Consider the following 23,195-nt stretch of genomic DNA (forward strand, 5'->3'; position numbering starts at 1 on the left):
TCAGGCAGTAGTACCGCCCCTCGGCAGTACTACTGTGTCAGGTTTTTGCTACTTCCGTTTATTTGCGGAAGTAGGCACGGAAGTTCCCCTTCCCCCTGGCTGGGACTTTTGCCTTGCGGTAGTACCGCGCGTGCGGAAGTACCACCCCCAGCTTGCGTCTGTTTCTGTGCTGGGGTCGCGGCAGTACCGTGGGACGGTACGGTTGTACCGCACTGCCGTGCGGTAGTACCGCTTGGTTGCAAGCAGTAGTACCGCGCGGCCTTGCGGTAGTACCGCTGGCCAGGCGCGGTAGTACCGCTGGCCGCGGGCTGGTTGGTGGGTAACGGTTGGATCTTTTCCACACACTATATAAAGGGTCTCCTTCTTCCCCGTTGACTCACCTCTTCCACCATTAAAGCTCCATTATTGCTCCAAGCTCCATTTTTGCCCGATCTCACTCCCTAGCCAACCAAACTTGTTGATTTGCTCGGGAGTGGTTGAGAAGGCCCTAATCTACACTTCCACCAAGAGATATTTGATTCCCCCCTACTAATCCCTTGTGGATCTTGTTACTCTTGGGTGTTTGAGCATCCTAGATGGTTGAGGTCACCGCGAAGCCATAGTCCATTGTGGTGAAGCTTCGTGGTGTCGTTGGGAGCCTCCAATTGAGTTGTGGAGATTGCCCCAACCTCGTTTGTAAAGGTTCGGTCGCCGCCTCCAAGGGCACCAATGTGGAATCACGGCATCTCGCATTGTGTGAGGGCGTGAGGAGATTACGGTGGCCCTAGTGGCTTCTTGGGGAGCATTGTGCCTCCACACCGCTCCAACGGAGATGTACTTCCTCTCAAAGGGAAGGAACTTCGGCAACACATCCTCGTCTCCACCGTCTCCATTCTTGGTTATCTCGTGCCTTTACTTGTGTAGCTTATTTGTTTCATATATCTTGCTTTCTTGTGTTCCTATTCGTGTTGCATCATATAGGTTGTTCATCTAGTTGCATATCTAGACAACCTACTTTGATGCAAAGTTTAAATTGCTAAAGAAAAGCTAAAAATTGTTAGGTGCCTATTCACCCCCCCCCTCTAGTCAACCATATCGATCCTTTCAATTGGTATCAGAGCCTCGTCTCTTTATTAAGGACTTTACCATCCAAAGAGTATGGTTGATAGCGTAGACGGTGCGGAGGAACACTCCAGTGTGAATCCTATCTCGTCTATGGGCGATGGGGGAACTTCGGTCTCTCGTGAGGAGTTCAATGTGGCCTTCGAGACATTAAAAACCTCCATGACGACCGAAGTTGAAAGCATGTTTACTAAATTTCTTGAGGGGCTTAAACTATCCACCGCACCGTTGAAAGTGGGTGATCCCGCCATCAAGGTGTCGGATGCTATCCCCGACAAGGGGGAAGCTAGTAGTGAAAAGGCTCCTTCTTCTAGTGGCAAGAAGGGCACCGACATCTTTGCCCATGTGGAACCACCACTTGTTTATGGTGGACCGGTTCCTTCCACTCATTTGAATCATGCCGGTCCTCCCCCTAAGATTGTGAAAAATGAGGATTTTGATTCTTGGGTTTACCGCTTTAAACGTCATTTAAATCATGTGAACACTAACCTTTGGAGAATCATTGAAGAAGGTTTCCATCCACATGATCCAAGCAACTTCACTCCTCGAGAAGCCGCAGACAATCAATTCAATGAGAATGCTCTCTTCATCATTCAAGATGCAATTCCACCCGAAGACCTACCTCATCTTCGTCCCTTCGCCTTGGCCCAAGATGCATGGCATTGTGTCGTGTCTCTCTACCGGGGAAGCGCAAGATGAGGCCGATGAGTTTGCAATGAAGGAAGATGAAGAACCTCGTGAGCTTTATCGGAGAGTAACCAAACTCGCGGTCTCACTACGAGATCACGGAGCAAGGACACAGATGACAATTGGATCAAGCGCAAATTCCTCAAGGCAATGATGCCCTACCACAAGGCCATGTCTTCCGTCATTCGTCAAAGACCGGACTTCCACACTTTGACCTCAAGCGAAGTGTTGGATGAGTTTGTGGCCATGAACATTTTGGACAAGACCGCCGACAATGCGGTGCTCTGTTCTCAACAGGCAAAGAAGCCCAACCTTGCATTGAAGGCCAAGCTCACCGTGGAAGAAGAAGAAGAGGAAGAAGAGGAGAGCAACCCCGAAGATACAAAGTATGCATATCATGAACACATGGCACTTGCTTCAAGGCAATTTTGGAGCAAGAAAAACTCGAGGACCAATTTTAGCAAAAACAACTCGAGTGGCACAAGGGGCAAGCAACGTGTAAGGACTTGCTACAATTGCGGCACCGTGAGTCATTTCGTTGCGGAATGCCCGTATGAGAAGAGGGAAGACAATGGTGGCAAACTCATCCGAAAGGACAAGGCCAAGTCGTTCCCCAACAAGAACAACTTCACCAAGAAGACTCCTCCCAAGGCTTTGGTTGTGCAAGAAGAGTACAATGAGGATGATGATGATGATGAAGATGATGAGTCGGTTGCCATGGCCTCTGTTGCCATTGCAACAACGTCACGGGTGTCTCTCTTCGACTCACCCAACGAGAGCATCACCGCCAAGTGCCTCATGGCTAAAGCCACCAACAAGGTAACCTCCAACATCAAAACTACCATCATTAATCATCCTTCCCCAACGGATAGCATTAATGAACCTGAGGGAGCTAATGTGGAGGCTAACGAGTTTGAGGCCTTTATGGGGCAACTCAAGGGAAAATCCAAGAAGCACTTTGTTGCTCTCTTGGAACAACTGGGTGAGGCCAATGACATGATCGAGGCTCATGAAGAAACCATCTCTAAGATGGAAGGGCATAGTCGTGACTATGCCGATGAGATTTCGGATCTTTCCAATGCTCTTGAGGAAGAGCGTGGTCTTCGTTTGGCTCTTGAGGAGTCACACAACGTTGATCATGCTAAGTTAAAGAAAGATTATGATCATGCCCTCATTGTTTCTCGTGTGCTAAATTCCGAGAAGGCCAAACTCGGGGTTGATCTTGCTAGACTCAAAGAGGAGTTTGATATACTTGACAAGGCCCACAAGGCCTTGAAGGGTATTCACGCTAGTCTCAAGGAGTCTCATGATCAATTCCAAGTGAAGCTAACTAAGGAGAAAGCAACTTTTCCTCATATGGTTTTAATTGATAATGCAAATGCTACTAACCCGTGTTGTGAGCATATACATCTTGTTGAGGAAAATGCGAAGTTGAAGGAGCAACTTGAGAGAGGTCTTGCGACTTGCATACAAGGCAAGAAGAACCTCAATGATCTCTTGATCAACCAAAAGGGAGGTGTGGCCAAGGAAGGGGTTGGGTACGTGCCCGACTCCAAGAACAAGAAGAAGAAGAATGACAAGACCAAACAACCTCCTCCCCTCATGCAAACCTTTGTGAGGGAGGGAGAGAGTGCCCCTGAGGAGAAGAAGAAGAACAATGTCAAGAAGGGCAATGCCATCCCTCTCAACAAAGCCGGCGATTTTAATCCTTCTTATGTGTTATGCCATGCTAGTGATGGGCATGTTTATGCCAAATTTGTTGGTTCTCTTCATGAATACATTGAATGGTCTATTTGGGTTCCAAAAACCCTAGTTTCTAACATCAAAGGACCCATTACAAAATGGGTACCTAAAACCAAGCATTGATCTCGTGTAGGTGTTTGCTTCCGGTGGGGGATCATGGTTGCTCGATAGCGGAGCTACAAATCATATGACCGGAAGCAAGGACTTGATGGTGGACGTGCACAAGGTTCCATCTATGCCCACCAATGTCGAGTGGGGTGACGCCTCATCTTCTAAGGTATTGGGACTTGGCAAGGTGGTCATCTCTCATGATCTCACGATCGAGAAGGTCATGCTTGTTGAGTCCCTTGCATACAATTTACTTTCCGTTCGTCAACTTGCTATCATGGGCTTTGCCACTTTCTTTGATATCGATACCGTGGCCCTCTTGTGGAGAAAGACTCTTAAAGTAGCCTTTGTTGGGCATGTCGAGAACGGTCTATATGTGATTAACTTTTCAGAGCGACCCACTAAGACCGCGACATGCCTAATGGCTAAAGTTGATGTGGGATGGCTTTGGCATTGCCGTTTAGCCCATGTCAATATGAGATCTTTGCAAAGTCTCCTCAAGGGGGACCATGTCCGTGGACTAACGAATGTTAGTTTTGCTAAAGATCGTGCTTGCAGTGCCTATATCGAAGGAAAGCTACATGAGAAGGCTCACCCTCCCACGACTATCATTTATTCAAAGAGGCCTTTGGAGCTCCTTCACATGGATCTCTTTGGGCCTCCATCCTTCGATAGTCTTGGAGGTAGGAAGTATTGCTTGGTGATTGTGGATGACTACTCAAGGTACACGTGGGTGTATTTCTTCAAGAGGAAGAGCGAGACCCAACAAACCGTCATTGACTTTGCAAATGAAGCACAATGTCAACACAATGCAAAGATCTTGACAATAAGAAGTGACAACGGCACCGAGTTCAAGAACTACACCTTGGATGAGTTTCTTAGTGACGAGGGAATCAAGCATCAATATTCCGCACCCTACACCCCTCAACAAAACGGTGGTGCGGAAAGGAAGAACCGGACATTGATGGATGCAGCAAGGACCATGATGGCGGAGTTCAAGTCTCCGTACAACTTTTGGGCCGAAGCCATCAACACCGCGTGTCATGCATCAAATAGGCTCTACCTCCGCAAGGGCTTGAACAAGACTCCATATGAAATACTCACCGATAACAAGCCCAACCTCAAGTACTTCCGGGTATTCGGGTGTAAGTGTTTCATTCTCAAAAAGGGTGTTCGGTTGTCTAAATTTGAGGCTAGAGCTTATGAGGGCATATTTGTTGGTTATGCTACAAACTCTCGTGCTTACCGTGTCCTCAATAAATCCACGGGACTTATTGAGGAGACATGTAACGTGGAGTTTGACGAGAATAACGGCTCCCAAGTGGAGCAAAGTGGCACTTGTGATGTAGGTGATGAAATTCCTCCTCAAGCCATAAGAAGAATGGGCGTTGGTTTCATCCTACCCATTGAGGAACCCCTTGTGGCCGAAGGAGAAGGACAATGCTCCACTCAAGTGGAGCCATCACCAACCCAAGGCCCACACGCTTCCGAAGAACAAAGTGAAGGCCCTCAACCTCATGAACAAGACCAAGGGCAAGATCATACTCAAGACGGTGTGGACACACCAAGTGATGCCCAAGGTCAAGTTCTCTCCCCCGAGCAAGTTCAAGATCAAGAACAAGTTCATGACGGCACTCAATATGATCAAGTAACCGCTCCTCAACTCACCACCAAGGAGGAATTAGATCATCGTGCCGCCAAGGTTGCTTCCAAGCTCTCCACCAAGGATCATCTCATGACGAATGTTCTTGGAAGCTTAAGAAAGGGGGTAAGCACTCGTAGACAATTAGCAAATTATTGTGAGCATCACGCATTTGTCTCTTGTGTGGAACCCCACAAGGTCTATGAGGTGCTAGAAGATCCGGATTGGCTCAATGCCATGCACGAAGAACTCAACAACTTCGAGCGCAACAAAGTGTGGAGATTGGTGCCAAGGCCAATGGGGAACCACAATGTCATTGGAACCAAGTGGATATTCAAGAACAAGCAAGATGCCCATGGGATTATCATTCGCAACAAGGCTCGTTTGGTAGCACAAGGCTACTCCCAAGTCGAGGGTATCGACTATGGTGAAACCTTTGCTCCTGTTGCTCGTCTTGAATCCATTGGCATGTTGATTGCATATGCTTCTCATCATAACTTTAAGTTACAACAAATGGATGTGAAGAGTGCTTTTCTTAATGGTCCCATTAATGAATTGGTTTACGTCAAGCAACCCCCCGGGTTCGAGGATCCCTACTTTCCCGATCATGTGTATCAACTCGATAAGGCACTCTATGGCCTTAAACAAGCCCCACGTGCGTGGTATGACCACCTTACCGAGTTGTTACAAGACCGTGGTTTTGAAGTTGGGCTAATCGACCCCACTCTTTTTACTAAGAAGGCCAAAGGGGAGTTGTTTGTGTGCTAATTATATGTTGATGATATTATCTTTGGTTCTCCTAACAAAGCTTTCAATGAGGATTTTGCCGCTCTCTTGACATCAAAGTTCGAGATGTCCTCCATGGGAGAGTTGAAGTTCTTTCTAGGGTTCGAAGTGAAGCAAAGAAGAGAAGGAACCTTCATCAATCAATCCAAATACACTCAAGACATGCTCAAGAGGTTCAAGCTAAGTGACGTCAAGCCGGCTTCCACTCCAATGCCCACCAAGTGCCAACTTGACTTAGATCCCAATGGTAAAGTGGTGGATCAAAAGGTATATCGTTCCATGATTGGATCCTTGCTTTACCTTTGTGCATCTAGACCGGACATCATGTTGAGTGTGGGAATTTGTGCACGGTTTCAAGCCGCACCTAAGGAAAGTCACTATGTGGCAGTCAAACGAATCTTTCGATATTTGGCTCATACCCCAAACTTTGGCTTATGGTACCCAAGAGGATCAAACTTCAAGCTTGTAGGGTACTCGGATTCCAATTGGGTGGGAGACAAAGTGGATAGAAAGTCCACTTCCGGAGGGTGCCAATTCCTTGGTTGCTCTTTGGTAAGTTGGTCTTCCAAAAAGCAAAGTTGTGTGTCTCTCTCGTCCACCGAAGCGGAGTATGTGGCGGCCGGTAGTTGTTGTGCACAACTCTTATGGATGAGGCAAACTTTAAAGGATTATGGTGTCACTTGTGACAAAGTGCCTCTTTGGTGTGACAATGAAAGTGCCATCAAGATCTCTCTCAACCCGGTGCAACACTTCAAGACGAAGCATATTGAGATCCGGTATCACTTCATCCGGGATCACATTAGGCGAGGAGAGATCGAGCTCAACTACGTCAACACTCATGATAACCTTGCAGATATCTTCACGAAGCCCTTGGATGAAGCAAGATTTCGCGAGTTAAGGCATGAGCTAAATATCATCGATTCGAGCAATGTTGCTTGAACCCTTGCACACCCCACCATACTCAATGTGTTGTCCTATTTAGATGTAGGCATGGACATAGGGGGAGTGATGTTCTCTCAATGAACTCTCCCTCCCCCCATTATGCATAAATCAATCAAGTCTTTCACATTAGCCATGTTTGATGGTACTTGTGCTTCAAAGACGAGTTTTGGTCATGGACCCAAGGATAATTCTTCACGGTGCCATACCAATTGACTCAAACATAGGTGGCTACAGCCACCGCCCTCTCTTTTGGAGAGGTGGTGTCCCGTGGTTGGTTCGTTTGTCGTGTGCCTTTTTGGTTTTGTGTGTTGCGTGGTCTTGTGGTGTCGTGTTGGCTCGGAGTGGTTTGTGCAAAGATCCAGTTTTTCGTGCTCGAAACATGCATCTTCTTGAGCCCACGGTACTACCGCATCTGGGCGCGGTACTACCGCTTTGGGAGGCACGGTACTACCGCGCCACAGCATGGTACTACCGCTCTGGTGCGGTACTTCGGAAGTACCGCACCGTGCGGTACTACCGTGTCTGGGCACGGTACTACCGCGCCGTCAAGGGCGCGTGGGGGTTATGACTTGGGCAGGGGAGTTCCAACTCCCCATACCCATTCATTGTCTCTCTCTCCACGTCTCTCCCTCTCAAGAACGGCGCCGGAGGCCCTCGCCGGATCTCCGTCTTCGGCCACTCTCCTCGGATTCCGACCGGTGGGATCGTTCCCCACCACTTCCTCTTGCCATGGACCAAGGTTTTTCCCCAAATCCCTCTTTTTCTTGGTTGTTCTCTTGCTTTTAGGCTCTTGGGGAGAAACTTGTCGTTCTTGAGATTTTAGGCCAAATCTATGCAAGAGTAGGATGTAGGAGAGTCGTGATGCGTAGGAAACATACTTGATATGCTGTCTTGTGGTAGCTTTGTCCAACCATAGTACCATTGTGGTTTCGCAGGCTTTCTCAGATTTGAACCAGTTCAGATCTGACGCGGTGCGGTACTACCGTGCCTGATGTGTGATACTACCGCTCTTGCGGTACTACCGCCCGTCAGGTGTGGTACTACCGCTCCGCAGACGCGGTACTACCGCGCCGGCCGCGGCGCTAAGGTCGTACTACCGCTCCTACACCCGGTACTACCGTGATCTTGCATGGTACTACCGCGTCTAAGAGCCGTACTACTCTCTTAGCTTCGCAGCTCTTGGCAGTACTACCGTAGGGATCAAATCTCTCTCTAGGCATTTATCATGTGTGCTTTCTACTTGTTTCACTTGCTTTGTTGTGGTCTTTGCATTAATATCTCTTGGCTGTTGTGGGTGTTTTTGCGTTCTGTGTCTCAGGTGGTGGCTCTCGCCATTCCAATCCTAGTCGTGACACTGGCTCCAAGCGTCTGCGCAACCCCCAAGATGAAGCCCCAGAGGGCTCCAATGCCCCCAAGCGCAATGTCAAGACCACTGCCAGCAAGAAAAAGGAACCGGCTAAGGGCATGGACGAGATTTCAACCACTGAGTATGTTGAGCACCGGAAGATCAATCCCTATGTGAATCCTCGGGCTATCCTCAGAGGCACCGAGTTGTTCTGGACCAAGCAATAGGCTCTCATCTATCTGGATGTGATCAAGAACAAGCAGAATACCTTCGTGGATGTGAAGTGGATAGACATGCATCACCTGCGGAAAGACAAGTTTCGTGACTATTTTGGAGAGGCTCTGGACTTAGTGGAGTAGTTTGCTATTGAGCCGGTGATCTCCTTTCACCTTGACTATGACCCTGAGCTTATCTATCAGTTCTTTGCCTCAGTGTACTTTCATCCCTGGGAGGAGCGGAGGATGACCTGGATGACCAATGGCCGTCAGCTGTCTGCTACATGGAAAGAGTTCATGGATCTGCTGCACATTCCTGATGACGGGCTTCACACCCCCATTGGCGTTCGCCTCCATGCCAACTCTGAGTCTGCCAACAAGAACCAGCTTCATCCCTTCCTTGTTGAGAAGGTACTCCCCAATGGCAAGTCATCTTGGGTGTTGAACTCCTTTCTGGATATCATGCATCGCATCTTCCGCAACACTCTGTTCCCACGCATTGGCGACAAGGACAAGGTTCATGCATATCTAGTGGACATGTTGCTCTTGTGTGCAGAGGCACGTACTTCTCAGACTCAGCCACTTGATGTCTCACACATCATGTGGTGTGAGCTTCGGTTTGCGGTGTTCACTCACAAGGTACCTATCTATGGACCGTACTTGTTTCTGCTGCTCTCCACCACTTGGGAGAAGACGTATCCAGGTGATGAGTTCCTTGCTCCAGACTGGATTCGCCATGAGTCCATCAGCCTCCGCATCAAGCCCAACTGGGCCAACACCACTACCTGTGCTGAGGCATCTTCTGCTAGGAGGGATGCTAGTGAGGGGGAGGCTGCTGCTGCTGAGACTGCTGCTGAGGACCGTGCTGCTAGGTCCCCCACTTCTTCCTTTGAGCCGTCATGGGCCAAGAAGCTGAAGGACAAGATGAAGACTCTCTTCTGCATGCAGGCGAAGGGATAGTATAGGGCTCATGTGACTGACAAGGAGAGTCGCCGCCGTGACAAGAAGGTGATGAGGCTCTTTGGAGAGGATGTGTCTGGCGGGTCTGAGGATGTCATCACACCTGAGGCTGCCTGGATGTCAAAGCAGGGCTACAGGTGGACCAGTTTAGAGGATGACATCGAGGAGACTATCCCCGCCACTGAGTCTGACGAGGAGCACGAGGAGCAGTGGAACGACTTCTCTGCCTGAGCCACCCCGTGTGTGTAGGTGTCCTCTCTGCCTTTTTGGCATCTCGATGCCAAAGGGGGAGAGAGTGTAGGGATTTGCGTTGTGTCGTGCTTGGTGTGTTTGTTTGCTTTGTCGTTTGGTCCTCGTTTGCCTCGTTTGCTTTTGTTCGGTTTGTGCCTTCGAGACCTATCCTCCATATGGTGTAAGACATATGCACTCTATCTATCTTAGTTATCTTATGTCTGTACTATCTTGCCTAGTGATAAATTTGCCTTGTCTCTATAATATAGGGGGAGCTCTGTTCCTAGTATTCGTGCTCGTCTAGGTGGCACACATTTAGGGGGAGCCCGTCTATATTATAGAGAGGAGGGGTTTGCTTTTACTTAATAGTATTTTTCCTTGTGCAAATCCCGTTTTGTCATCAATCCACCAAAAAGGGGGAGATTGTAAGGACATATTTATCCCTAAGTGTTTTGGTGATTGATGACAACGCATTTGCGGACTAATCGTGTGCCATGAGTTTTCCAGACACTTCTTTGCTAGGCACAAGACGATTGGGTGCCCCTCGAAGACTGATGAAGACGACGTCTTTTCTACGTTTCTTTTTGGTGGATTTGAGTCGTAGGAAAGCCGTACTATTAAGAGGGGGTCCGCGTTGGAAAGGTTTGGGTGGAATCATCACGTACACGTCTCCTTTTATCCCCTCCTTCTTCCTTGGAGCTTCCTCCGTTTTTCATGCCTCCTTTGACTGGCTGCTGTTGTGGTTGCGGTAGTACTGCTCCTGGATCAACGGTAGTACCGCAGGCATCCACGGTAGTACCGCGCTGTGGCGCGGTAGTACCGCTGGTGCTCACGGTAGTACCGCTCCCCTGGAGCCGCACTACCGCTGCCCACTAGGCTAGTGCCGCCCCTTGCGATAGTAGGAGCGGATGTAATTTTTTACATCCGCACCTACCGCGGTAGTACCGCTTTCGTCGTGCTGTAGTACCGCGCTATGCGGTCACGCAGTAGTACCGCCCCTCGGCAGTACTACTGTGTCGGGTTTTTGCTACTTCCGTTTATTTGCGGAAGTAGGCACGGAAGTTCCCCTTCCCCCTGGCTGGGACTTTTGCCTTGCGGTAGTACCGCATGGGGGCGCGGTAGTACCGCGCGTGCGGAAGTACCGCCCCCAGCTTGCGTCTGTTTCTGTGCTGGGGTCGCGCTAGTACCGTGGGACGGTACGGTTGTACCGCACTGCCGTGCGGTAGTACCGCTTGGTTGCAAGCAGTAGTACCGCGCGGCCTTGCGGTAGTACCGCTGGCCAGGCGCGGTAGTACCGCTGGCCGTGGGCTGGTTGGTGGGTAACGGTTGGATCTTTTCCACACACTATATAAAGGGTCTCCTTCTTCCCCGTTGACTCACCTCTTCCACCATTAAAGCTCCATTATTGCTCCAAGCTCCATTTTTGCCCGGTCTCACTCCCTAGCCAACCAAACTTGTTGATTTGCTCGGGAGTGGTTGAGAAGGCCCCGATCTACACTTCCACCAAGAGATATTTGACTCCCCCCTACTAATCTCTTGCGGACCTTGTTACTCTTGGGTGTTTGAGCATCCTAGACGGTTGAGGTCACCGCGAAGCCATAGTCCATTGTGGTGAAGCTTCGTGGTGTCGTTGGGAGCCTCCAATTGAGTTGTGGAGATTGCCCCAACCTCGTTTGTAAAGGTTCGGTCGCCGCCTCCAAGGGCACCAATAGTGGAATCACGGCATCTCGCATTGTGTGAGGGCGTGAGGAGATTACGGTGGCCCTAGTGGCTTCTTGGGGAGCATTGTGCCTCCACACCGCTCCAACGGAGACGTACTTCCTCTCAAAGGGAAGGAACTTCGGCAACACATCCTCATCTCCACCGTCTCCACTCTTGGTTATCTCGTGCCTTTACTTGTGTAGCTTATTTGTTTCATATATCTTGCTTGCTTGTGTTCCTATTCGTGTTGCATCATATAGGTTGCTCATCTAGTTGCATATCTAGACAACCTACTTTGATGCAAAGTTTAAATTGCTAAAGAAAAGCTAAAAATTGTTAGTTGCCTATTCACCCCCCCTCTAGTCAACCATATCGATCCTTTCAATGTCTCTTACTGATTTACCAATATCGTTTTGGGGTTATGCTTTAGAGACGGCTGCATTCATGTTAAATAGGGCACCATCGAAATCCGTTTAGACGACACCATATGAACTGTGGTTTGGCAAGAAACCCAAGTTGTTGTTTCTTAAAGTTTGGGGCAGCGATGCTTATGTGAAAAAGCTTTAACCTGATAAGCTCGAACCCAAATCGGAGAAATGTGTGTTCATAGGATACCCATAGGACACTATTGGGTACACCTTCTATCACAGATCCGAAGTCAAGATATTCGTTGCTAAGAATGGATCCTTTCTAGAAAAAAGAGTTGCTCTCGAAAGAGGTGAGTGGGAGGAAAGTAGAACTTGATGAGGTAATTGTACCTTCTCCCTTATTGGAAAGTAGTTCATCATGGAAATCAGTTCCAGTGATTCCTACACCAATTAGTGAGGAAGCTAATGATGATGATCATGAAACTTCTGATCAAGTTACTACCGAACCTCGTAGGTCAACCAGAGTAAGATCCGCACCAGAGTGGTACAGTAATCCTGTTTTGGAAGTCATGTTACATGACCATGATGAACCTACGAACTATGAGGAAGTGATACGTCTCTGTCGTATCTATAATTTTTGATTGTTCCATGCCAATATTCTACAGCTTTCATATACTTTTGGCAATTTTTTATACTATTTTTGGGACTAACATATTGATCCAGTGCCCAGTGCTAGTTCCTGTTTGTTGCATGTTTTATGTTTCGCAGAATATCCATATCAGACGGAATCCAAACGGGATAAAAACGGACAGAGCTTATTTTTGGAATATTTGGAAAATTCCGGAAGAAAAATCCACGCGAGACGGTGCCCGAGGTGGCCATGAGGCAGGGCACGCGCCCCTGACCCTCGTGGGCCACCCGTAAGGCGGTTGATGCCCTTCTTCGGCTGCAAGAAAGCTAATTTTCGGAAGAAAAAAAATCACGGTGAAGGTTTCGATCCAATGGGAGTTACGGATCTCCATATATACCCGAAACGGTGAAAGGGCAGCAGAAAAGAACGCAGAAACAGAGAGAGACAGAGAGACAGATCCAATCTCGAAGGGGCTCTCGCCCCTCCCATGCCATGGAGGCCAAGGACCATAGGGGAAACCCTTCTCCCATCTAGGGAGGAGGTCAAGGAGGAAGAATACGAAGGGGCCCCCTCTCCCCTTCTCTTCCGGTGGCGCCGGAATGCTGCCGTGGCCATCATCATCATCACCGCGATCTATTCCAACACCTCCGCCATCTTCACCAACATCTCCATCACCGCGATCTATAGCGGTCCACTCTCCCGCAACCCGCTGTACCCTCTACTTGAACATGGTGCTTTATGCTTCATATTATTATCCAATGATGTGTTGCCATCCTATGATGTCTGAGTAGATTTTCGTTGTCCTATCGGTGGTTGATGAATTGCTATGGTTGATTTAATTTGCTTGTGGTTATGTTGCTGTCCTTTGGTGCCCATCATATGAGAGCGCACGTGGATCACACCATAGGGTTAGTTGTATGTTGATAGGACTATGTATTGGAGGGCAAGAGTGACAGAAGCTTCAACCTAGCATAGAAATTGATGCATGCTGGATTGAAGGGGGGCCAATATATCTTAATGCTATGGTTGGGTTTTACCTTAATGAACATTAGTAGTTGCGGATGCTTGCTAATAGTTCCAATCATAAGTGCATAGAATTCCAAGTAAGGGATGACATGCTAGCAGTGGCCTCTCCCACATAATACTTGTTATCGGTCTAGTAAAGTAGTCAATTGCTTAGGGACAATTTCGCAACTCCTACCATCACTTTTCCACACTCGCTATATTTACTTTATTGTTTCTTAATCTAAACAGCCCCTACTTTTTATTTACGTAATCTTTATTATCTTGCAAACCTATCCAACAACACCTACAAAGTACTTCTAGTTTCATACTTGTTCTAGCTAAAGCGAACGTCAAGCGTTCGTAGAGTTGTATCGGTGGTCGATAGAACTTGAGAGAATATTTGTTCTACCTTTAGCTCCTCGTTGGGTTCGACACTCTTACTTATCGAAAACTGTTGCGATCCCCTATACTTGTGGGTTATCAAGACCCTTTTATGGCGTCGTTGCCGGGGAGCAATAGCGTGGGGTGAATATTCTCATGTGTGCTTGTTTGCTTTATCACTAAGTAATTTTTATTTGCTGTTCTTAGTTGTTCTTTATCTTTAATTATGGGTAGGAAACGCAAAATACCAAAAAATTAGTTGTACCTACTGAACCAATGGTTGAAGAACCACTCAAAATCTATCACACTGCTGAAGCTTTTTACTTGGGTCATCTTCGATCCCTTTGTGCTCGTGCTAAAACCCCAACTAGCTTAGTTGATGGCAAATCATTAGATGAGCATGCTTGTTATGTGCGACACCGTATATCTGAAAAAGGGAAACGTTTACTGGATCAAATTCATCGTTGCAATGCTATGCTTGGAATTTATGTGAAATATATGATTTTACTTGTTGTTCTGAAAACCCTAAGAAACACCTTCCCGATCAATGTGAGTTTAGTAATAATGGAATCGTATCTTCTTATGCTAAAGGTGTTTATAGTTACTATGATGTTCAACAAATTGAAGAATTTGTTGCTTTTAAGGGTGCTTATGAAATTGCTTCTTTGATTGAAAAGTATGGTGCTACTCTTTACAAATCTGAAAGTTTTACCATACTTAAATATTGCTATGATAATTATGCTTCTAATGCCTATGTTAAACCATATATTGAGGACTCCCTCGCTGTCCAAGAAGAGACTAATATTTTGCAGGAGTCTATGGAAGAAGAAATTGATGAAACTGTGAGCTCATTGGATGAAAAAGATGATGATGACAGCGAAGAACAAAAGGAGGAAGAGCGGATTAGCTACTCATGCCCACCTTCTAATGAGAGTAACTCTTCAACTCATACATTGTTTAAATTCCCTTCGTGCTTACCGAAGGATGATTGCTATGATGACTGCTATGATCCCGTTAATTCTTTTGAAATATCCCTTTTTGATGATGCTTGTTATACTTGTGGCCAAGATGCCAATACGAATTATGCTTATGGAGATGAACTTGCTATAGTTCCTTATGTTAAACATGAAATTGTTGCTATTGCACCTACACATGATAGTCCTATTATATTTTTGAATTCTCCAAACTACACTATATCGGAGAAGTTTGCCCTTATTAAGGATTACATTGATGGGTTGCGTTTTACTACTACACATGATGATTTTGATGAATATAATATGCATGTGCTTGCTGCTCCTACTTGCAATTATTATGAGAGAGGAACTATATCTCCACCTCTCTATGTTTCCAATATGATAAAATTGCAAGAAACTGCTTATACTATGCATTTGCCTTTACAAAGAGAGTTAGACTTCGTTGTTACATGATATATGTTACTTTGTGCTCACTACTAAATTACAAATCATTGTTAATTCAAATTGGCTTTGATATACCTTGGGATCCGGGTGGATCCATTACTTGAGCACTATATGCCTAGCTTATTGGCTTTAAAGAAAGCGCTGCCAGGGAGACAACCCGGAAGTTTTAGAGAGTCATTTATTTCTGTTGTGTGATTTTATAAAGTTTATAAATAAAAATAACGTGCCAAGGTATGCCTTTAGGATGTTTTAGATGCTTGTTGGTTTGTACGGTGCAGGACAGAAACTTTGTCTGTAGTGCGCGATTTTACATTTTTAGCTGGAACGTCAAATGGTTCTGATTCTTCTTGCACTGTCTTTCTATACAAATTATTTATTTTTCCTAATTTTGGGAGAATTTTTCAAGTATCATAAGTATGGTGAATGTTCAGATTATTACAGACTGTTCTGTTTTAGACAGATTCTGTTTTTGATGCATAGTTTGCTTGTTTTGATGAAACTATCAATTTATATCAGTGGATTAAGCCATGAAAAAGTTATATTACAGTAGACAAAATGCAAAAACAAAATATGAATTGGTTTTCAACAGTACTTAGAGTAGTGATTTGCTTTATTATACTAACGGATCTTACCGAGTTTTCTGTTGAAGTTTTGTGTGGATGAAGTGTTCGATGATCGAGAAGGTCTCGATGTGAGAAGAAGGAAGAGAGGCAAGAGATCAAGCTTGGGGATGCCCAAGGCACCCCAAGTAAATATTCAAGTATACTCAAGCGTCTAAGCTTGGGGATGCCCCGGAAGGCATCCCCTCTTTCTTCAACGAGTATCGGTATGTTTTCGGATTCGTTACGTTCATGCGATATGTGCAATCTTGCAGCGTCTTTTGCATTTATTTTTCATTTTTGTTTTATGCGCCATGCTGGTATGAGGTAGTCCTTGGTTGATTTATATAATGCTCTATGCACTTCACTTATATCTTTTGAGTATGGCTTTATAGAATGCTTCATGTGCTTCACTTATATCATTTGAAGTTTGGATTGCCTGTTTCTCTTTACATATACAACCGCCATTTGTAGAATGCTCTTTTGCTTCACTTATATTTCTTAGAGCGTGGGCATATCTTTTGTAGAAAGAATTGAACTCTCTTGCTTCACTTATATCTATTTAGAGAGATGACAGGAACTGGTCATTCACATGGTTAGTCATAAAATCCTACATAAACTTGTAGATTGCTGAATATGATATGTTTGATTCCTTGCAATAGTTTTGCGATATAAAGATGGTGATATTAGAGTCATGCTAGTGGGTAGTTGTGGATTGTAGAAATACTTGTGTTGAAGTTTTCGATTCCCGTAGCATGCACGTATGGTGAACCGTTATGTGATGAAGTCGGAGCATGATTTATTTATTGATTGTCTTCCTTATGAGTGGCGGTCGGGGACGAGCGATGGTCTTTTCCTACCAATCTATCCCCCTAGGAGCATGCGCGTAGTACTTTGTTTCGATAACTAATAGACTTTTGCAATAAGTATGTGAGTTCTTTATGACTAATGTTGAGTCCATGGATTATACGCACTCTCACCCTTCCACCATTGCTAGCCTCTCTAGTACCGAACAACTTTCGCCGGTACCATAAACCCACCATATACCTCCCTCAAAACAGCCATCATACCTACCTATCGTGGCATTTTCATAGCCATTCCGAGATATATTGCCATGCAACTTCCATCATCACCATCATATACATGACTTGAGCATTCATTGTCATATTGCTTTGCATGATCGTAAGATAGCTAGCATGATGTTTTCATGGTTTGTCCGTTTTTTGATGTCATTGCTACACTAGATCATTGCACATCCCGGTACACCGCCGGAGGCATTCATATAGAGTCATATATTTGTTCTAGTATCGAGTTGTAATATTGAGTTGTAAGTAAATAAAAGTGTGATGATCATCATTATTAGAGCATTGCCCCAGTGAGGAAAGGATGATGGAGACTATGATTCCCCCACAAGTCGGGATGAGACTCCGGACTTTAAAAATAAATAAAAGAGGCCAAAGAAGCTCAAAAAAGAGGCCAAAGAAGCCCACCAAAAAAAAGAAAAAAAAGAAAAAAATGAAATGAGAGAAAAAGAGAGAAGGGGCAATGTTACTATCCTTTTACCACACTTGTGCTTCAGAGTAGCACCATGTTCTTCATATAGAGAGTCTCTTGAGTTATCACTTTCATATACTAGTGGGAATTTTCATTATAGAACTTGGCTTGTATATTCCGGTGATGGGCTTCCTCAAAAGCCCGAGGTCTTCATGAGCAAGCAACTTGGATGCACACCCACTTAGTTTCAGTTTGAGCTTTCATACACTTATAGATCTAGTGCATCCGTTGCATGGCAATCCCTACTCACTCGCATTGATATCTATTGATGGGCATCTCCATAGCCCGTTGATACGCCTAGTTGATGTGAGACTATCTTCTCCTTTTTGTTTTCTCCACAACCACCATTCTATTCCACCTATAGTGCTATGTCCATGGCTCACGCTCATGTATTGCGTGAAAGTTGAAAAGGTTTGAGAACGTCAAAAGTATGAAACAATTGCTTGGCTTGTCATCGGGGTTGTGCATGATGTGAATATTTTGTGTGGTGAAGATGGAGCATAGCCAGACCATATAATTTTGTAGGGATAACTTTCTTTGGCCATGTTATTTTGAAAAGACATGATTGCTTTATTAGTAGGCTTGAAGTATTATTGTTTTTATGTCAAATGATAGACTATTGCTTTGAATCACTCGTGTCTTAATATTCATGCCATGATTAGATATGTGTTCAAGATTATGCTAGCATTCCACATCAAAAATTATCTGTTTTTTTATCATTTACCTACTCGAGGACGAGCATGAATTAAGCTTGGGGATGTTGATACGTCTCCGTCGTATCTATAATTTTTTATTGTTCCATGCCAATATTCTATAGCTTTCATATACTTTTGGCAACTTTTTATACTATTTTTGGGACTAACATATTGTTCCAGTGCCCAGTGCCAGTTCATGTTTGTTGCATGTTTTATGTTTTGCAGAATATCCATATCAAACGGAATCCAAACGAGATAAAAATGGACGGAGCTTATTTTTGGAATATTTGGAAAATTCCGGAAGAAAAATCCATGTGAGACGGTGCCCGAGGTGGCCACGAGGCAGGGGGCGCGCCTGCCCCCCTGGGTGTGCCCCTGACTCTCGTGGGCCACCCGTAAGGCGGTTGATGCCCTTCTTCGGACGCAAGAAAGCTAATTTTCGGAAAAAAATCACGGCAAAGGTTTCGATCCAATCGGAGTTACGGATCTCCATATATACCCGAAACGGTGAAAGGGCAGCAGAAAAGAACGCAGAAATAGAGAGAGACAGAGAGACAGATCAAATCTCGGAGGGGCTCTCGCCCCTCCCATGCCATGGAGGCCAAGGACCACAGGGGAAACCCTTCTCCCATCTAGGGAGGAGGTCAAGGAGGAAGAAGACGAAGGGGCCCCCTCTCCCCTTCTCTTCCGGTGGCGCCGGAGCGCTGCCATGGCCATCATCATCATCACCGCGATCTACTCCAACACCTTCGCCATCTTCACCAACATCTCCATCACTTTCCCCCCTCTATCTACAGCGGTCCACTCTCCCGCAACCCGCTGTACCCTCTACTTGAACATGGTGCTTTATGCTTCATATTATTATCCAATGATGTGTTGCCATCCTATGATGTCTGAGTAGATTTTCGTTGTCCTATCGGTGGTTGATGAATTGCTATGATTGATTTAATTTGCTTGTGGTTATGTTGATGTCCTTTGGTGCCCATCATATGAGAGTGTGCATGGATCACACCATAGGGTTAGTTGTATGTTGATAGGACTATGTATTGGAGGGCAAGAGTGACAGAAGCTTCAACCTACCATAGAAATTAATGCATACGGGATTGAAGGGGGGCCAATATATCTTAATGCTATGGTTGGGTTTTACCTAAATGAACATTAGTAGTTGCGGATGCTTGCTAATAGTTCCAATCATAAGTGCATAGAATTCCATGTAAGGGATGACATGCTAGCAGTGGCCTCTCCCACATAATACTTGCTATCGGTCTAGTAAAGTAGTCAATTGCTTAGGGACAATTTCGCAACTCCTACCATCACTTTCCCACACTCGCTATATTTAGTTTATTGTTTCTTAATCTAAACATCCCCTACTTTTTATTTGCGTATCTTTATTATCTTACAAACCTATCCAAAAACACCTACAAAGTACTTCTAGTTTCATACTTGTTCTAGGTAAAGTGAACGTCAAGCGTGCGTAGAGTTGTATCGGTGGTCGATAGAACTTGAGGGAATATTTGTTCTACCTTTAGCTCCTCGTTGGGTTCGACACTCTTACTTATCGAAAACTGTTGCGATCCCCTATACTTGTGGGTTCTCAAGAAGCGATGATGAGCCCAGATTCCGCAAAATGGCTTGAGGCCATGAAATCTGAGATGGGATCCATGTGTGAGAACAAAGTATGGACTTTGGTTGACTTGCCCAATGATCGGCAAGCCATAGAGAATAAATGGATCTTCAAGAAGAAGACTCACGCTGATGGTAATGTTACTGTTTACAAAGCTCGACTTGTTGCGAAAGGATTTCGACAAGTTCAAGGAGTTGACTACGATGAGACCTTCTCACCCGTAGCGATGCTTAAGTGTGTCCGAATCATGTTAGCAATTGCAGAATTTTATGATTATGAAATTTGGCAAATGGATGTCAAAATTGCATTCCAGCGATCCATTTATGGACTGGTGCAAGCCTCTCAGAGTTGGAATATATGCTTTGATAGTGTGATCAAAGCATATGGTTTTATACAGACTTTTGGAGAAACCTGTATTTACAAGAAAGTGAGTGGGAGCTGTGTAGCATTTCTAATATTATATGTGGATGACATATTGTTGATCGGAAATGATACTGAATTTGTGAATAGCATAAAAGGATACTTGAATAAATAAATTTCAATGAAAGACCTCAGTGAAGCTGCTTATATATTGGGCATCAAGATCTACAGAGATAGATCAAGACACTTAATTGGACTTTCACAAAGCACATACCTTCATAAAGTTTTGAAGAAGTTCAAAATGGATCAGTCAAAGAAAGGGTTCTTGCCTGTGTTGCAAGGTGTGAAGTTGAGTCGGACTCAATGCCCGACCACTGCAGAAGATAGAGAGAAAATGAAAGTCATTCCCTATTCCTCAGCCATAGGTTCTATCTTGTATGCAATGATGTGAACTAGACCTGATGTGTGCCTTGCTATTAGTTTAGCAGGGAGGTACCAAAGTAATCCAGGAGTGGATCACTCGACAGCGGTCAAGAACATCCTGAAATACCTGAAAAGGACTAAGGATATGATCTCGTTTATGGAGGTGACAAAGAGCTCGTCGTAAACGGTTACGTTGATGCAAGCTTTGACACTGATCAAGATGACTCTAATTTGCAAACCTGATACATATTTATATTGAATGGTGGAGTTGTCAGTTGGTGTAGTTCCAAGTAGAACGTCATGGAGGGTTCTACGTGTGAAGCGGAGTACATAGCTGCTTCGGAAGCAGCAATTGAAGGAGTCTGGATGAAGGAGTTCATATCCTATCTAGGTGTAATACCTAGTGCATCGGGTCCAACGAAAATCTTTTGTGAAAATACTAGTGCAATTGCCTTGGCAAAGGAATCCAAATTTCACAAGAGAATCAAGCACATCAAGAGACGCTTCAATTACATCTGCGATCAAGTCAAGGAGGGAGACATAGAGATTTGCAAGATACATACGGATCTGAATGTTGCAGACCCGCAGACTAAGCCTCTCTCACGAGCAAAACATGATCAGCACCAAGACTCCATGGGTGTTAGAATCATTACTATGTAATCTAGATTATTGACTCTAGTGCAAGTGGGAGACTGGAGGAAATATGCCCTAGAGGCAATAATAAAGTTGTTACTTATATTTACTTATATCATGATAAAAGTTTATTATTCATGCTAGAATTGTATTAACTGGAAACTTAGTACAAGTGTGGATACATACACAAACAGAGTACCCCTAGTATGCCTCTACTTGACTAGCTCGTTAATCAAAGATGGTTAAGTTTCTTAGCCATAGACATGTGTTGTCATTTGATGAACATGATCACATCATTATAGAATGATGTGATGGACAAGACCCATCTGTTAGATTAGCATAATGATCGTTTAGCTTTTTTGCTATTGCTTTCTTCATGACTTATACATGTTCCTCAGATTATGAGATTATGCAACTCCTGAATACCAGAGGAACACCTTGTGTGCTATCAAACGTCACAACGTAACAGGGTGATTATAAATATGCTCTACAGGTGTCTTCGATGGTGTTTGTTGAGTTGGCATAGATCGAGATTATAATTTGTCACTCCATGTATCGAAGAGGTATCTCTAGGCCCTCTCGGTAATGCACATTGATGACCCACAAGTATAGGGGATCTATCGTAGTCCTTTCGATAAGTAAGACTGTCGAACCCAATGAGGAGCAGAAGGAAATGATAAGCGGTTTTCAGCAAGGTATTCTCTGCAAGTACTGAAATAAGTGGTAACAGATAGTTTTGTGATAAGATAAATTGTAACGAGCAACAAGTAACAAAAGTAAATAAAGTGCAACAAGGTGGCTCAATCCTTTTTGTAGCAAAGGACAAGCCGAAACAAACTCTTATAATAGGAAAAGCGCTCCCAAGGACACATGAGAATATCGTCAAGCTAGTTTTCATCGCGTTCATATGATTCGCGTTCGATACTTTGATAATTTGATATGTGGGTGGACCGGTGCTTGGGTGCTGTTCTTACTTGAACAAGCATCCCACTTATGATTAACCTCTATTGCAAGCATCCGCAACTACAACAAAAGTATTAAGGTAAACCTAACCATAGCATGAAACATGTGGATCCAAATCAGCCCCTTATGAAGCGACGCATAAACTAGGGTTTAAGCTTCTGTCACTCTAGCAACCCATCATCTACTTATTACTTCCCAATGCCTTCCTCTAGGCCCAAATAATGGTGAAGTGTTATGTAATCGACGTTCACATAACACCACTAGAGGCTAGACAACATACATCTTATCAAAATATCAAACGAATACCAAATTCACATGACTACTAATAGCAAGACTTCTCCCTTGTTCTCAGGAACGAACATAATTACTCACAAAGCATATTCATGTTCATAATCAGAGGGGTAATAATATGCATATAGGATCTGAACATATAATCTTCCACCAAATAAATCAACTAGCATCAACTATAAGGAGTAATCAACACTACTAGCAACCTACTAGCACCAATCCCGAACTTTGAGACAAGAATTGGATACAAGAGATGAACTAGGGTTTGGAGATGAGATGGTGCTGGTGAAGATGTTGATGGAGATTGCCCGCTCCTGATGAGAGGATCGTTGGTGATGACGATGGTGATGATTTCCCCCTCCCGGAGGGAAGTATCCCCAGCAAAACAGCTCTCTAATATTTGCTCCTTTTCCAGCCCAGAATTCCAGCTGCCGGCATTCTCCCTCTTCATGTAAACCTTGTAAAATAAGAGAGAATAGCCATAAGTATTGTGACATAAAGTGAAATAACAACCCATAATGCAATAAATATCAATATAAAACCATGATACAAAATGGACGTATCAACTCCCCCAAGCTTAGACCTCGCTTGTCCTCAAGCGAAAAGCCGATAACAATAAATATGTCCTCATGTTTAGAGGTAGAGGCGTCGATAAAAATAAAATACAGACATGAAGGCATCATGATTATTCTCATAACAGCAACATATATAGATCTTGTCATATGATTACTTATGTTCAAGTGATGATCTATGCACAATGCAAAAGTATAAATCATAAACCTTATTGGGCTC

The sequence above is a fragment of the Triticum dicoccoides genome, chromosome 1A, assembly GCF_002162155.2.
Source record: "Triticum dicoccoides isolate Atlit2015 ecotype Zavitan chromosome 1A, WEW_v2.0, whole genome shotgun sequence".
Lineage (NCBI taxonomy): Eukaryota > Viridiplantae > Streptophyta > Magnoliopsida > Poales > Poaceae > Triticum > Triticum dicoccoides.